The sequence below is a fragment of the Orcinus orca genome, chromosome 7 (genome assembly GCF_937001465.1).
Source record: "Orcinus orca chromosome 7, mOrcOrc1.1, whole genome shotgun sequence".
NCBI lineage: Eukaryota > Metazoa > Chordata > Mammalia > Artiodactyla > Delphinidae > Orcinus > Orcinus orca.
This window is the reverse complement of record NC_064565.1, coordinates 44,741,002-44,758,744: the sequence shown is the minus strand read 5'-3', so window position 1 is coordinate 44,758,744 and position 17,743 is coordinate 44,741,002. Positions and strand designations below refer to the sequence as shown.

The window sequence follows — 17,743 nt, the reverse complement described above, 5'->3', positions numbered from 1 at the left end:
ACAAGCCTACCTCAAGAAACAAGAAAAATCTCAAATAAACAATCTAACCTTACACCTAAAGGAAGTAGAGGAAGAAGAAAAAACAAAACCCAAAGTTAGCAGAAGGAAAGAAATCATAAAGATCAGAGCAGAGATAAATGAAATAGAAACAAAGAAAGCAATAGCAAAGATCATAAAACTAAAAGCTGGATCTTTGAGAAGATAAACAAAATTGATAAACCATTAGACACACTCATCAGGAAAAAGAGGGAGAGGACTCAAATCAATAAAATTAGAAATGAAAAAGGACAATGGACACCTCAGAAATACAAAGCATCCTAAGAGACTACTACAAGCAATTCTATGCCAATAAAATGGACAACCTGGAAGAAATGGACAAGTTCTTAGAAAAATATAACCTTCCAAGACTGAACCACGAAGGAATAGAAAATATGAACAGACCATTCACAAGTAATGAAATTGAAACTATGATTAAAAATCTTCCAACAAACAAAAGTCCAGGACCAGATGGCTTCACATGTTTGAATGTTTGAATTGTATCAAACATTTAGAGAAGAGCTAACACCCATCCTTCTCAAACTCTTCCAAAATATTTAGGAGGAAGGAACACTCCCAAACTCAATCTATGAGGCCACCATCACCCTGATACCAAAGCCAGACAGAGATACTACAGAAAAAGACAATTACAGACCAATATCACTGATGAATACAGATGCAAAAATTCTCAACAAAACACTAGCAAACAGAATCCAACAAGACATTGAAAGGATCATACACCATGATCAAGTGGGGTTTATCCCAGGGATGCAAGGATTTTTCAATATACGCAAATCAATCAATGTGATACACCATATTAACAAATTGAAGAAGAAAAACCATATGATCATCTCAATAGATACAGAAAAAGCTTTTGACAAAATTCAACACCCATTTATGACAAAAACTCTCTGGAACGTGGGCATAGAGGGAACCTACCTCAACATAGTAAAGGCCATATATGACAAACCCTCAGCAAACATCATTCTCAATGGTGAAAAACTGAAGGCATTTGCTCTAAGATCAGGAAAAAGACAAGGATGTCCACTCTCACTCTATTATTCAACAGAGTTTTGCAAGTCCTAGCCACGGCAATCAGAGAAGAAAAAGAAATAAAATGAATACAAATTGTAAAAGAAGAAGTAAAACTGTCACTGTTTGCAGATGACATGATATTATACATAGAGAATCCTAAAGATGCCACCAGAAAACTACTAGAGCTAATCAATGAATTTGGTAAAGTTGCAGGATACAAAATTAATGCACAGAAATCTCTTGCATTCCTATACACTAATGATGAAAAATCTGAAAGATAAATTAAGGAAACACTCCCATTTATCATTGCAACAAAAAGAATAAATTACCTAGGAATAAACCTACCTAGGGAGAAAAAAGATCTGTGTGCAGAAAACTATAAGACACTGGTGAAAGAAATTAAAGATGATACTAACAGAGGGAGAGATATATCATGTTCTTGGATTGGAAGAATCAATATTGTGAAAATGACTCTACTACCCAAAGCAATCTACAGATTCAATGCAATCCCTATCAAATTACCAATGGCGTTTTTTACAGAACTAGGACAAAAAATCTTAAAATTTGTATGGAGACACAAAAGATCCCGAATAGCCAAAGCAGTCTTGAGGGAAAAAAGCGGAGCTGGAGGAATCAGGCTCCCTGACTTCAGACTATACTACAAAGCTACAGTAATCAAGACAGTATGGTACTGGCACAAGAACAGAAATATAGATCAATGGAACAAGATAGAAAGCCCAGAGATAAACCCATTCACCTATGGTCAGCTAATCTATGACAAAGGAGGCAAGGATATACAATGGAGAAAAAGTCTCTTCAATAAGTGGTGCTGGGAAAACTGGACAGCTACATGTAAAAGAATGAAATTAGAACACTCCCTAACACCATACACAAAAGTAAACTCAAAATGGATTAGAGACCTAAATGTAAGACCAGACACTATAAACTTCTTAGAGGAAAACACAGGAAGAACATTCTTTGACATAAATCACAGCAAGGTATTTTTTGATCCACCTCCTAGAGTAATGGAAATAAAAACAAAAATAAACAAATAGGAACTAATGAAACTTCAAAGCTTTTGCACAGCAAAGGAAACCATACACAAGATGAAAACACAACCCTCAGAATGGGAGAAAATATTTGCAAACTAATCAGTGGACAAAGGATTAATCTCCAAAATATATAAACAGCTCATGCAGCTCAATATTAAAAAATCAAACAACCCAATCCAAAAATGGGCAGAAGAGCTAAACAGACATTTCTCCAAGGAAGACATACAGATGGCCAAGAAGCACATGAAAAGCTGCTCAACATCACTAATTATTAGAGAAATGCAAATCAATACTACCATGAGGTATCACCTCACACCAGTTAGAATGGGCATCATCAGAAAATCTACAAACAACAAATGCTGGAGAGGGTGTGGAGAAAAGGGAACCCTCTTGTACTGTTGGTGAGAATGTAAATTGATACAGCCACTATGGAGAAGAGTATGGAGGTTCTTTAAAAAGCTAAAAATAGAATTACCATATGATCCAGCAATCCCACTACTGGACATATATCCAGAAAAAAAACATAATTCAAAAAGACACATGTACCCCAATGTTCACTGCAGCACTATTTACAATAACCAGGTCATGGAAGCAACCTAAATGCCCATCGACAGATGAATGGATAAAGAAGATATGGTACATACATACAATGGAATATTACTCAGCCATAAAAAGGAACGAAATTGGGTCATTTGTTGAGACATGGATGGACCTAGAGACTGTCATACAGAGTGAAGTAAGTCAGAAAGAGAAAAACAAATATCGTATATTAACGCATATACATGGAACCTAGAAAAATGGTACAGATGAACCAGTTTGCAGGGCAGAAATTGAGACACAGATGAAGAGAACAAACGTATGGACACCAAGGGGGGAAAGCGGCGTGGGGTGGGGGTGGTGGTGTGATGAACTGGGAGACTGGGATTGACATGTATACACTGATGTGTATAAAACTGACGACTAATAAGAACCTGCTGTATAAAACAATTAATTAAATAAAATTCAAAAAAAAACACAGTAAAAATCTTAAAGATTTCATTTTTTAAAAAATCAAAAGGCTTTAGTTGATATTATCAGTGAAGTTTTATTTCTTGAAGGAGATTTTTTGAATGTCTAAGAAAATTATTTTTGAAATATGAACCATTAAGTTGCAGGATAATCTCCCAAGGGAAACACTAAAAGTCCAGATGAGTCATAAAAACTCTTTCAGAGTTAAGTAATACTTCTTCACATCTCAGCTCTACATTAAAGGTAGATATGTAGGATAAAAATAAAATGTAACATTTTACTTTATAAATAATGTAAAGTGAAACATTACATTTATAACACTAGAATAGAATTTACTTTCACCCATTACATCAGACTTTATTTGCCCAGACAGTTAAGATCATTTTCCAATTTGAAACTACACTGTATTGAGGCATGGCAAAGTTACCACGTACAGGCAAAAACCCATTCCTAGGGCACATGACTGCTGGTACAAGTCCAAGAAATGAAAGGTGTCAGTGAAGGCATTTTTCAACAGGTTATTTTCTACTCTCACTTTTGCTTGCAGAGTGAAAACCACTGCATGAGCAGGAAATGTATAACAACTTGAAGTTCAGTGTGGCAACACAATGAAAGAAAATCCTTGACCCCAAGGAAAAATGGACTTATCTATACCTATTTTCCCTTAGATCAATTTAAAATGTATTTTACTCAAAAAATAGGGCAGAATTTATCTATACCTAGCACTCACTGAACTAAGTTATCCTTATAATAGCAAAGATCAAAATATTATAATAATAGCAGCTTTTGGTTAATCTTAAGTGTTCTCATCAGAAAGCACATTTATACAAACACACACATCAACATTTTGTAAGTTCAGGTACTCATAGTATCTTCTTAGTTAGATATTGTCACTAATAGACTAATCTCCATAACTACAAAAATTGTCATTTTTATCTTCACACAAAGCTTTCATCTCATTTTAACATATATCAAATTTCTGAGATTGTATTTTTCTTCACAGAGTCATAATTTTATTTCTTAAGGAATTCTGAAAGACAGTTGGGGTGTTATTCAAAAGCACTCTCTAGAACTTAATTTTAAATTATAGAGTACAAATATATAACTGAATGAATTCAATATCTTCACAGATTTCTTCTAAAAAAGGTTTTTAAATTCCAATTCTAATTTGACACTTTATTTTTTATACCACACTGTAGTGGATCTTTAAAAGATCATGTTGAAGACAAACTCATTCTATGTATCTATATTTTTTTAAAGAATAAATTTTTGCAACAAATTTTGATTGAAAATAATAATTTAGGACCGTTTATTTTAACTAAAGTATTGAGCATATCTCATCTGATTTACAAAATTTACATATCGTATTGATGTAAAGCATTTTTCAAAAGCTAAAGAAATCCAAACCATACCCATTTTACTTATCTTTCTTCTCCCAGGAGGTACAAAATGAACATAGAAAACAATGAAATGAGAAAGACAATGTTATATACACTGCTGTTATTTATTTCACATACTATTATCCAGAGACCTTAGGTACAAATCTGATCATAGCGCTCTCCTGCTCTAAAACCTGTTATACCTTCTTTTTTGCCCAATAAATTGAAGCTCTGTCCCTCAGGCCTATCCACGATCTCCCAATACATTTCCAGCCTTACCTTTTGGGCTTATTCCGCTTCGTACATCTCACTCTTTAGTCAAAATCTGAATTTAGAAACTCTTCTGCTACATAGTCCCTGCATTCTGCACCCCCAGGTCTGCAGCTGCTTCATCTTGTGTCTTCTCCTTCATCTTCAGGCATCAAATTTCATCAAGGGCAACATGAAATTTTACATACTTCAAGTTTTCAACAAATCTTTTCCAATATCCTAGCCAAAAGTGGATGCTTCTTCAAACTTCCCCTAGCAACAGATTATCACTTTTCATCTGAATTACTGCTCTAACACCCTAACTGATCAACCCATCTCTAGTTTTTCCTGTTTAATATTTTTTATAAGGTCAACCAGAGTGATTTATTTTTCCTTAAAATGCAGTTATGATCATGTCATCCTTCTGCTTAAAAGTCATCTGTGGCTCCTCATTACTCATAACAATTCAGGGCAAAAACATAAATGACTAAAACTGCTACATTTTCCAGCCTTTATTCTTCCGCTGCTATCTCCTGAAACTCCTTTATTTCTCCATTACCCTACATATATTCTATCTCTAACCATGTGAATATCATTCAGTACCTTAAACAAAGCAAGTTTTCTGTTTCTGTTACACTTGAGGTCTCTTCCAACTTTGTTCACTCTTCCAATAATACTCTTTCCACCCCTCTTGGCCTAGCTAACTCCCTTATCCTTTCTAACCATAGGTTGTGGTCTTTACACATCTCCCACTAACATGGTTTATTTCCCAATTTACATTACTCCCACTGCCTGGGTAAGTGTTATCTCTCACTGGATCGTGAGTTTTGCTGGCTGCGGCCCTCAGACTTTCTTATTCATCACTGTGTACCCAGTGCCTGGAACACTGCTTGAAATACAGAGGTTGCTTAATATATAGTTGTCAAAAAATATGATGATCTCAATAACTACCAGTTGTATCGTATTTAGCCAAAAAAAGGACTTTGCAATGTTGTTTAAGACCAGGCCTATTTATAAGGCATATCTCTCTTTTTTTTTTTTTTTGCGGTACGCGGGCCTCTCAACGTTGTGGCCTCTCCCGTTGCGGAGCACAGGCTCCGGACGCGCAGGCTCAGCGGCCGTGGCTCACGGGCCCAGCCGCTCTGCGGCATGTGGGATCTTCCCGGACCAGGGCACGAACCCATGTACCCTGCATTAGCAGGCGGACTCTCAACCACTGCGCCACCAGGGAAGCCCAGGCATATATCTCTTGACTGGCCTTCCCCTCTACTCAGCTAGACAACTAGCTGATCTGATCTAAAATTTAAACTCTGGTAATAGGGAGAAAATCCTTGACATGTTTCAAAAAAATATAATCTCCATCATTATAAATTATTTTGAAGAAGGTAAGCAAGAATTGCATTTAGATAAGTGAATCATTGTTGGTGATGAGAAGAATGCCACAGTGAGTCAAAGTGCAAAAATATATTCCAGACTCTTCCACCAACTGGTTCTGAAAAGATGGGCAAGTTGTTTTACCTCACTGAATCAGAGTTTCCATTTCCGATTTAACTAGATTATCACTAAGGTGCACTTTATCTTTATAATACTATCATTCCAATTCTACTATTTAATTAGGTGACAGCTAAGTTTTAAAAATCATAAATGTGCCTTTTTTTTTCTTCCTCTCAACTTTCTCTGGTTCTGATAATATTATGGCTTCTTGTGTAAAGAAAAGGAAGAAATATGTTTCTTTGAAGCTGAAAATAGCATATTAGATTTAACCAAGCATATCCAAGCCAGGGAAGACATCATATTGGGCAGATATGATTAAATGATCAGTTCAAATAAGGTACAGTATTTTAACTGATATCTGTAGTACTGGTCTAGTAGAACCTGGAGTATAGGAGGGCACTCTGTAAATGTTAGTTCCCTTCTTTAGTAAGGTTTTAGACACATTTAAAAGATAAGCAAAATTCAGCTTGTTAGACTGAATTTAAACAATAGTAAATTACTGAATAAAAAGCAATAGACCATCAGTGTATTGCATAAGAGAGACATTGAAAGTTCAAGACCAAAGTCTGTCCTCGATTTTAGCAAATTGGCCTTAAAAACTTAAGGCTCTGAAACGTTTTGATAAGGGATTATGGTGAGTCACTACCATTTTGTAATTTACAGGCTATAAAATGTTAAACCCTTAACTAAATGAAGAGAATAATCCAAATAAGCTTAACAAACCTTTGCATTTAATGTATACAAATTAAAATGGAGGGTAATGAAGCATATTTGAAAAGAGCCACTGGGAGAAATGTAGTGCAAAGCAAAACCAGAAAGAAACAGATAACACATGTTAAAACATTTTTGGAACCGATAATGCTAATCTGAATAAATACACACATACAAAGAGGCTACATCATTTTCTCTCTGTATTCTCTAAGTAGTGCTGCCAAATACGGAAGGATTGGAGCCATTTCTGGGGAACTGCTGAATCAGGAGCATGAGTCAGAAAGTAAACCCTTAGCACCGAAAAAGTACTAAAAAAAAGTGCTGGGAGCTTATACACAGACATACACTCAGTTCCTAAGGTCGAAACGTTCTATAATCATCAAAGCACCCTGCGCTCTTCACTTCCCAAAGTTATCCCCTCATATTATGTGTATTTGGAAGAAAGTTCTCCTCTCATGGACTCGGATTTTACCTGTATCTAAATGTTGAGATATGCTACAGAGTTGTAGATATGCTACATGTGCCTAAATAGGGCTTTGAAAACTAACATCAGGACATTTTCCAACTTAAATGACAAGAAATCTAAAATAAAAATAAAATTAAACAAAATAAAATAAAAGGCCTAAATTAAATTAAAAATTATTTACAGGTGTACGAAAAGTTTGCTTGACAGTAATTTAGGAAGACTAAGATGCTCTTTCGTCAAAAGCCTTTAAGATCTTAATCATCCCTCTGAAATAGTCTAGACATCACTCTTCTTTGAACTAGGCAGCAGGAATGATCATAACTAGAGCTACTTTCAGGCTCATGAGTATATTTTTGGCACAAGACATTCAGCAAATACACCCCACCTATAACCAACACAATGTAGGTTACAAAGGTAAGTCATCCTTGGACAACAAAGAATTAATCGTCTTCCTTCCTCCCCTGCCCCATGCTGAGAGCTTCTCAATCTTGTAATGGCACTTTGTTACCATCATTAATAAATATTAAAATGCCACAGTTTATAAAATAACTTCATATATTTTTATTTTATTCAACATTCATTTTCAACTGCAACAATAACAATGGCAGCCATGACTTCCCACTTGAATTGCAGTTCTGAGCTCTCCTCTATGAGCTGAATGGGTCACTGATCTTAGCTCTTTTTCAAATAGAGCCTAGAACAAAGTAGTAACTAATCAAAGTGAAGCAATGCAAAGTGGGTCTAGAATCCTTACTTGTCAAGATAAACTCACTCTATCTGGATCTCAAATCTTACTCATTATCCATTTTCTATTAAAAGCATATTTCTCTTTAATCTCTGCAATCTCCACAATACTTACCCCAGAAAACAAAGCCCTCAAATAGTTTAGCTTTAATGACTAATAGCCTGCATTAGTCTTAGTGTAAAATTATGAAAAAAATTGTCCTTCTGAACTTTGCAGTAAGCATAATGATAATCCCTCTATGAAACGGTAAATACATGCATGCAGTGTTCTGGTCAAATCCATGTGTAGTGATTTCAATGATCAGAATTCTCTCCAGCAGTGAGTGGCACTAACATCCTTGTTTGGTATTTATATTACATCTTCACACAATGTTCCACAATAGCTATCACATCTTGTTCTTCCTTATCATGATGAATAGCAATGCATTTTAATCCATACTCTTGATTTTCACCGTTTTCCACCCACATTAATTTGCATTTGGCTACATTGATCAGCACAGTCTGAATCGACACAAAGCTTTATCTCTTTAACAGTTAAATCAGTGAATTTGGGGTAAAGCAGATTGCTCTCCATAATGTGGGTGGGCTTCATCCACTCATTCGAAGCCTGAATAGAACAAAAGAGTGTCCTTGCTGAACAACAGAGAATTCTCCAGAAGAATGCTTTCGGACTTCATCTGTACCATCAGCTCTCCTGCGTATCAAGCCTGCTGGCCCACACTACAGATTTTGGACTCACCAGCCTCCATAATTGTATAGGCCAATTATTTATAATATATACACATTCTAAAAAAAAAAACAAGCTTCATCTCTGAAGACTTCAGAAATTTAAAGAGCTATGTTCTCTTTCATTTTTACCACATGCCAATATGCTAAATTAGTCCAAAATATTTCTGCTGAGTAGTTAATTCAATAAATATTAGTGGCTTCACTAGCTGAAATTGAGTAGTTCTCAAACTTTAATGTTCTTAATAAGAATCATCTGGGTGCCTATCACAAATGCAAATTTCCTGATTCACAAACATCAGATATTTGAACACTGTAAGTCTAGGCAAAGGCTCCAAAGTCAGCATTTTAATAAGCTTCCCATGGGATTCCAATGCAGGTAGTACCAGGACTTCACCTTGAAAATCTCTGAAAATTACTTAGTTAATGTCTAAACTATGAAGTTCTGTGTCACTGGACCATGCCACATCTTAACCAAAACTGCTTTCCCCAATTACAATCCCACTTGCTTACATTTAACAATTAGCTTGATTATCTACAAGGTTTGCTGACTTCTTTTATCATATCTGCCATAGGCAAGATTGTGACAAATATAGTGTCAACCCTCCCCAACTCACCTCATCCCCAGTAATTTACCCATACCACCCTCCGGCACAACAAATGAGAAACTTCATTCTAAAATGCTAAGGACTGTATTAATTAAATATTCTATACAAGATAGCAGTGAAAATAATAGAGAAAATAACATGTGAAAATATTCTTTTTATGTATTTTTGAGGCTTCAATGTTGAATGTGGAAAGTGGAAAACAGTGGAGTAACTCCAATCATAAGTTTGAAAAGACCTATTCCATTACCAATGAAGCAAACTTCTCCATTAAATTGAAGTAGATATCTAGGAAGGCTTAACTAACATTCCTGACTGCTAAATTGGGTAACTAACCATCCCAGTTTGCTCGGAGTTCCTGGTTTAACACTGAAAGACTCATGCCCCAGAAAACCTTTCAGTTTCAGGTCAATGGAGATAGTTGGTCATCCTACTTCATGCCTCAATATTTAGGCATTCATTTTTTAAAGTCCCTGGAAAAACGTCTATAACAGCTATCAAAAGAAAATGATAAACTAGGATTTTATTTAGGAATTGTTCATTAAAAATTGCCTTATATAGAAAAACTATGTTTCTCAAAAATTTGAGTTTTATTTTGACTCAAATTATTGAAAAGGTATCTCTAAAAGAGAAAAGAAAACACAATTAAGAAATAATAAATATTTAAAAATATATATAATCATAGAAGTTACTTGGAGGAGGGTAGTTTGGGTTCCAATATATAGTGATCCACGGGTCATGGACTTTTACTTGATAAGGTAAGTTTTCTGAAACACCAGCAATTACTTTAAAAGGTAATAGCAATCTGGGCAGGAATAGGGAAACCAGAGAAGTAAACAAGACATCCCTGATTTAGGTCCTGACTACAACAGATACAAGGAGCTCACAGGCTAATGATTCAGAACCTGCAATAAGGAAGGATGAATAAAATTTCCAATGGTCAGGAGAGAGCTAGCTCATTTGCAGTAACACTAGGGGTTTGCCAGATCACTATCTTCTGAAGGATCATTAAAGTGTAATGATTAATTACAGCTCATAAAGCCAAATATTGTAGAATCATTCATAGAGGAAAATTGTAGACACATCTCAATTATTCACAAGCTGAGCTTCTGCTCTGTGATTTACTCATTAGGAAATTTCCAACTGTTTTTTTCACTAGTCAGGAGAAGAGTTAGTGGCTTGTTCGTGCTGTTTTATTTATTTTTCCCAATTTATCTTTTTGTTTCTCTGGGTGTCTCAGCTTCTTCTAAGTAGGGAGCGGAACTTCAATGGGAAGGATCTCGGAGCACTTTTCCCATTCTTGTTTAATTATAAGCAACTATTTTGGAACCAGAGGCCTTTTTCATTATTTTCAACAGTCACATAGTTGCCTGAGTCAGACGATTTCATGCAGGACCCAATTATCTCTGGTCTGGCCTACCGTAACAGCTAACACCTGGTCTGTCTCCAGTCTCAGCCCCACTCAATCCATCCTCCACCTGCAGCCAGAGGGATCTCTGAATCTTACAAATACAATCATGGCATTCTCCTGCTTCAAGTCCTTCAAGGGCTTTATCGCTTATAGGATTAGGTTCAAACCATGCCTCAAGGATAGGCTCATCTCCAGCCAATTCCCCTCCGCCTGTCCTCTACTCAGACCATACCAAATGGTTTGACTCCTCTAACAAAATGAATTCTCATTTGCTGTTCCTTGGGCCAGAATGCCCAGCTCTCCTTACCCTCTGTATGACCTTCTCCTTCACCTTCCTGTCTCACCTCATGCTGTGTCCTCTGCCGGGGGGCAGGGGGCTTTCTCAGACTCCTTAAGAACAAATCCATCCGGGACCACTACTCTAGGCCTATACTGTAGCGTGACATAACATCTGTTTGACCACATATTGCTAACACTCAATTTAGCTCAACTTCTTTCTCCCTTTGGACTGTGGACTTCCTCCTTAATCATCTTTGTACTATCTTACACCTACTATAATATGGATAATCAACAAGCATTTGTTGATCAATTTCCTATAAGAAAACAATTTATGACTCAGAAATCGAGCTTATAAAAAGAGAGCAACTCTATTAAAATCAGTTAAAAATAACAACAAACAGATCAGAAGTGTTTACTGGTATCTACTACTTTCTGCAACCTAGGATATACATTAAAAAAAAAATACAGCCTCAAAACAAAGTCCTCAGTCAATCTTGGCAGTTTACAGTTTATCTGGAGATGTAATAAAGCACATAAGAGATGAATGTGAAAAAATTATACATGTATATATAAAGAAATTATTTTAATAATAGTAGACAGACTACTAGGGACAGGGTTTTTCAAAATAGTGTGCTAATTATACAAGCAATTTATGCAAGCAATAAATTGGAAGCAAAATGAGCACTAGTGACTGAGAATTCATGAAATAAAATTCATAGCCAATAGATACCATAATTTCAACCTTGCTAGTAATCAAAAAGAATAAAATAATGTCAAATAGACAAAAATGAAACCAATTATAATATCCATTGTTGGCAAGGGTATGAGGAAATAGGCACCTTCATAGCCAGTTGTAAATTGGTACCAACTTTCTGTATAACAACCCTGAAATAGATATTAAAAACCAACAGATGTATATGTCCCTTTACCTAGGAATTCCATCTTTAGGAATTTATATAAAATAGTAAAGTTGGTGGTAAATAAATTAAAACTATGGACTATAGAGTATTTATCTCATTAAAAAGGAAATGCCTAAAAATTCCAGACAGGAGATAGGTAATAAAAATTAAGATAGATACATAATTGGCATACAATAAAGCCATTAAGATGAATGGTGTAGAACTGTAATTTGACATGAAAGATGTTAAAACATATTATACAGGGCTTCCCTGGTGGCGCAGTGGTTGCGAGTCCGCCTGCCGATGCAGGGGACACGGGTTCGTGCCCCGGTCCGGGAAGATCCCACATGCTGCGGAGCGGCTGGGCCCGTGAGCCATGGCCACTGAGCCTGCGCGTCCGGAGCCTGTGCTCCGCAACGGGAGAAGCCACAACAGTGAGAGGCCCACATACCGCAAAAAAAAAAAAAAAAAAAAATATTATACAATAAAGCAAGTTATAAAACAGTACGTGTAGCATAATATAACAATATATCTGAATACAGACACCTGAAAGGTTAATGACCAATACATTAACTGTATAGTAGCTGAAAATAAGAGTAAGGTTTTTATTTTGCATATTTGTATTTTTTCTATAATAAGCATGTATTTAATAGCCCCTTCATAGTAAAACACAGTATTTTAAATAAGTGATTAAAGGAAAGCACATGGACTAAAGTGCCCAGGGAAGACTGAACAAATATGGCAGTTCTTATGCCATGTAAGAGAAGACAGAAATGCTATCCTAGGTAGTGAATCCTAGGTAGTGAAAATGGTATTATTGCAGACATGGGAATCAACAGTGAGCACGAGTGTATGGACATTACAGTAAGCAGGGCAACCTAATTGTCTCAGGAAGGAACACATGCATTTTGACTGGCAGTCATTAGGGATTTTTGAGCACAGGTATATCATGATAGTAGTGTTGTAAGCACATTCACCAGGCAAACATTCAATAGTGCACAATCTGCATGTAAGCAGATACTAAATCCATTCCTGAGACAACTACTGTGATTTAGAAGTACTATTATGTGAACTCTCAGAGGAAGAGTTGAATTACAGAGACACCACTAACAGAGAGCAGAAGCCAGGTACCTGCTCCCTTGGAGCATTTACAATTGCTCAACCTCTACCTGAAATCCCCTTCAAAGCAAAGGGATTTGTTTTACTCAAGATACTGTGCTTGGGCTTAAATGTCACCTTCTCATTGCAGCCTACTCTGACTTCCCTACACTCCCAAACCCTCTTGCCTTGCTTTACTTTTTTTCCATAACACTTATTTTCTAACACTCTAAATGAGGCACTTCGTCATTTTGCTGTCTGATTTCCATATATGATTATAAATACCCACAAGAACAGGAATTGTGTCTTGTTAACTAATGTGTCCCCAGGGTCTAGAATACTGTTTAGCCTGTAATAGGTGCTCAACAAATATTGTGGAATGAACAACTTAATTGGGTATAAAAAAGAAAGGAAAGGGGAGGAGGCCTTCGACAAAAGAGCCATGATTAATAGGGACAAACGTTCCAGATGAGGATGTAATTTGAGGGTAAGATGATTACTTGGTATTTACACAAGTTGACTCTGAATTAAAATAGTGACATCCGAGTGGACAAATGTCCTGGAAATTGATGGCATATATAAAGCCACAGCAGGTGAGAGATTTCATAGCTTGAGATAAAAGAAATAATGAACTTGTGCATACTTTGTGGGTTCATTTTTTAAAATCGAGTATCTAGATTCAAGAAGAAAGAAGTCAAGGGCAGAGATCCAGGAAAAATTTATAAGAAGAGGGAGCCATGCAGGGTATAAGGAACACCTGGAAAATAAAAATTAGAAGAAACAGAAAAAGAGGGAGAGGGAAAATGTGGTGTCTCTGAATCCCAGAATGAACCTTGAGTATAAAGGAATAAATAATCGGATTACGTTTTTCATGAAGAAAGACCTGGACACGTTTGAGAACAAAGAGAGTCAAAGAGATTTTAGGTATTAGGTATAGTAAGTATTGGCGCTTGAGTCACAGGTAATAAACATGACGATAAAGCAGGTGCATTTGGAGAAGAATAAAGACATTTTCCTCACAGACACCAGCAAAGAAAAAGGGGATATAACCATGAGAAAAGGATAAGGAGAGTAAAAAAAATGTATACAAATTGAAGTGTCACATTCTTTTCGATAAACTAGGTGGAGAGTAGTAGGCCTAGGAAGGGATAGGACAGCTGGGACTGGGGGCATGGAAGGAGAGAAAAGGTCTAAAATAGATCCCATGGGGAGAGAGCCTGGGAGTGCAGAAAAGACAATTAAGAAGACTGCCAAATAGCAGCAGAGAGCAGATTGAAGTTTGAAAGCATCGGGTTCTAATGAGCCAAATCTGCAATGCTGTTTGCCTCTAGCAGTGTTCTCCCTCCCGGGAGAATCAGCAAAGAGAGCAACAGTTAGAGGTAACCTATGTTTAGAAATTTGCTACGTGAGCCGAGAAGCAAAGGTTATTCATGAAGAGGCAAATGTTGTGTTCCTTGTTGGAAGTGAAAGTCCAACTCATTGGAAGCAAAGAAGGCAACAATCCCTGAACGTGATCACTGAGGAGTATTTCCAAGGAAGTGGGGAAAGTAATTATTGTGAGTCCTGAGCTGGAAGCTGAAACTTTCAAGGAAATGAGAAATCTTCTAATTTTTCATCTCTCTCCTCACCACCACTACCACTCCTGCTGAGACTACAGGAAGGGAAGAAGCAAAAACTAAATGAGATCAGAAGATTCTCATCAGAGGACCGCAGCAAAGTGAGCAATTATGTGCCTGTCTTGGGGGCTGGGGACTGTGTAGGTAGTACTGTTAATAACGGAAAAGTGGTAACGGTCTAAACTTTTATGCATTCCCTAGGCATTGGGGTCACTGGGTTTTAAATAAACTACATGCAATCCACTAGGGGAAAAAAATGTGTGTTTTATTTTGTTATATAGAGTCTGAGATTACTAAATTATTACTCTAGCATTTAAATGCAGGCTTTGCTTTTGAATCGAATCCCAGCACTCGCTGTTGACGCGATCCAATCATCTGTAGTGCAGAGGTGCACCCACACCCCACCCCCGACCTCTCAGACTTCTCCTCACCCCACTCTCCACATTGTTCACTCTGCTCTAACCACCACCACCTTCTTTTAGTTCCTGGAATCAATCAGGCTGGTTCCTGACTCAGGACCCTTGTACCAGCTGTTTCTCAGCCTCTGCTGTGTTCTCCCTCCAGACAGGCCCAGGAGGTCCTTCTTGACAGGCAGGTCTCTGCTTAGGTGTCACCTTCTCAGAGAGACCTTTCCTAACCGTCAACCTAACCCTGGGATGCACTCTTTTTTCCATAACCTTGTTTTGTTTTGGTTTTTATTCCTGACACATTATTATGTGATAATACCTTGCTTATTTATTTTTTTGTTTTGTTTCGCAGTCTTCCTCCTCCAGTTAGAATATAACTTTCATAAGGAAAGGGATTCTGCCTGTCTTGGTCACCACTATATTGCCAGTATTTCAAATATTTCCAAGCACACAGCATACATTCAGTTATTTGTCTAGTGAATGAATGAATGATTTAAAAACTTGGTGTTTTAATGTTAAATATGATGGAAAGTTACATTGTTAACATTTAGTCACAAGCCTGTATAACAAAAAACACTGGAGCCAAAATAGTATTATTGATGTCTCAAAACATCACAAAAGATCATATTTGTCTTATTCCAAGCAATAAATATTGTGAGAAAGTATTGTGAATGGGAGGATAAAGGAGGAAACATCCTGAAAAATGAATCTAAATAAATCTCAGTATAACTTTAAATGATCATATGGACATAAGAATGTTTATGTTATTTTTACCAGACTCAGGGAGGTCTGAAAATATAGACAGATTTTTCAGAGTTTGAATAATGTGTGATTTAATCAGTTAGGGCATATACACAAACAAAATGTCAGATACATTTTCCACAAAATAAATTCTAAAAATTATTCATAATGTTTTTGCTGTTATTCTTGCTATACTAAATCTAGAAAACAGGCTTAGTTAAGAGGTTAAGAGGAGGCAGGCTTTAATCTTTTCTCCATAAAAGGCAATCTCTAAATAAGAAATTCAGTCTCCAGTCAAGTTTTCACATTTTCTGTGGAAAGTAGTCTCTGCCAGTTCATAATTAAAAAAAAAAAAAAAAAAGGGAGAGGGCAGAAAATGGTAAAATGAAATCTACAGTCCTAATGAATAATTTAATGTTACGAAACTCCAAATGACTTTATGTAGAATATCATTTACTAACCATGATCCTCTGAAATCTGATGAAGACACATCAATTAAGTCAAGAATACATAGGTGTATTTTAAAAACAACCTGATTCAATATTCCCTTAAGATGCCTATGTAGAAGTCAAAAATCAACAAAATATATAATGAATAAGGAAGCCTCAGACAAATCCAAATTGAGAGACATTCTACAAAATACCTGGCCTGTACTCTTCAAGTACATCAAGGTCAAGAACACAAAGTAAGGTTGAGGAACTATTTCATCATGAGACTGAGAAGACAAGTAAACAAATCAGGGCATAATCCTAAAACTGATGTTGAACCAGGAAAAAAGGGCTATGATGGAAATTACTGAGAATACAAGTAAACAAATGAGGGCATAATCCTTAAATTGATGAGCCAGGGAAAAAGGGCTATGATGGAAACTACTAGGACAACTGATAAAATGAGAAGGTAGACTATGAGCTAAATAATAGTACTGTATCATTGTTTAATATCCTGATTTTTTTCTTAATTGCACTGTGATTTTGTAGAAAAATTTTCTCATTCTTAAGAAATACACACTAACCAGAGATAAGTAGGAAAAATGGTTGGATGGATGGATGGATGGATAGATAGATAGATAGATAGATAGAACTAGTGAAAGATTTCTAAGACTGTCAAGTGAAACAGAAACTTTACTCATGACAGTGATTAGAATAATAATAAGCAATTAATAAACTATAACCAGCTGTGTCAAAGATAGAACCATATGCTTTAAAAATAAATCAGTAAAAAATCTGCTGTTTAAGCTCTAACAATGTATTTTTACTTCAATAAACGAGACAAATAAAAACTAAAATTTAAATGTAAAGATTTCTTGAACTAGAAGCCTTTATAAATTGGTTTCATTATTTAGCAATATATGATATTTTAGAAATATACTATGACATCAATTCAATTTTAAGTTCAAAAACTGGAGAATTTAAACCATGAAATTGTCCACAGAAATCAAATCCCAGATATAGATTGATGAATTAAGTCTTTACTCACTGTTCTCAAAAACCTTAAATTTAAACTGAAGCACTAATGATAATAAAATAATAGTAATACAACAGGTCGCTTCAAAGTGATTATTATATCATTCTCCTTTTAGAAAGATGAGAAAAAAAGTTTACGGAGATTAAGTATCTTGCCCAAATTTCAAATCGGTGTTATGTAACAGATGTATAAGATTACAGTGGCTTGCCTCCCCCTGCCCCTTGGACAAAGCTTTATATCAAGATGAGAGATTCTTTCATTATGTAAGGCTTGATATAAGGCTTGACTGTATCTATGCTATTGCCGATGTTACTTTCAATGCT

At 36.1% G+C, this 17,743-nt stretch overlaps 1 protein-coding gene across 2 annotated transcripts in view; it reads right to left on the bottom strand.

Moving 5' to 3' along the window:
• Positions 1 to 17,743, bottom strand: part of KCNJ3 (potassium inwardly rectifying channel subfamily J member 3) — a 159,666-nt gene that overhangs the window by 129,608 nt on the left and 12,315 nt on the right. The gene's annotated exons all lie outside the window — the stretch shown is intronic.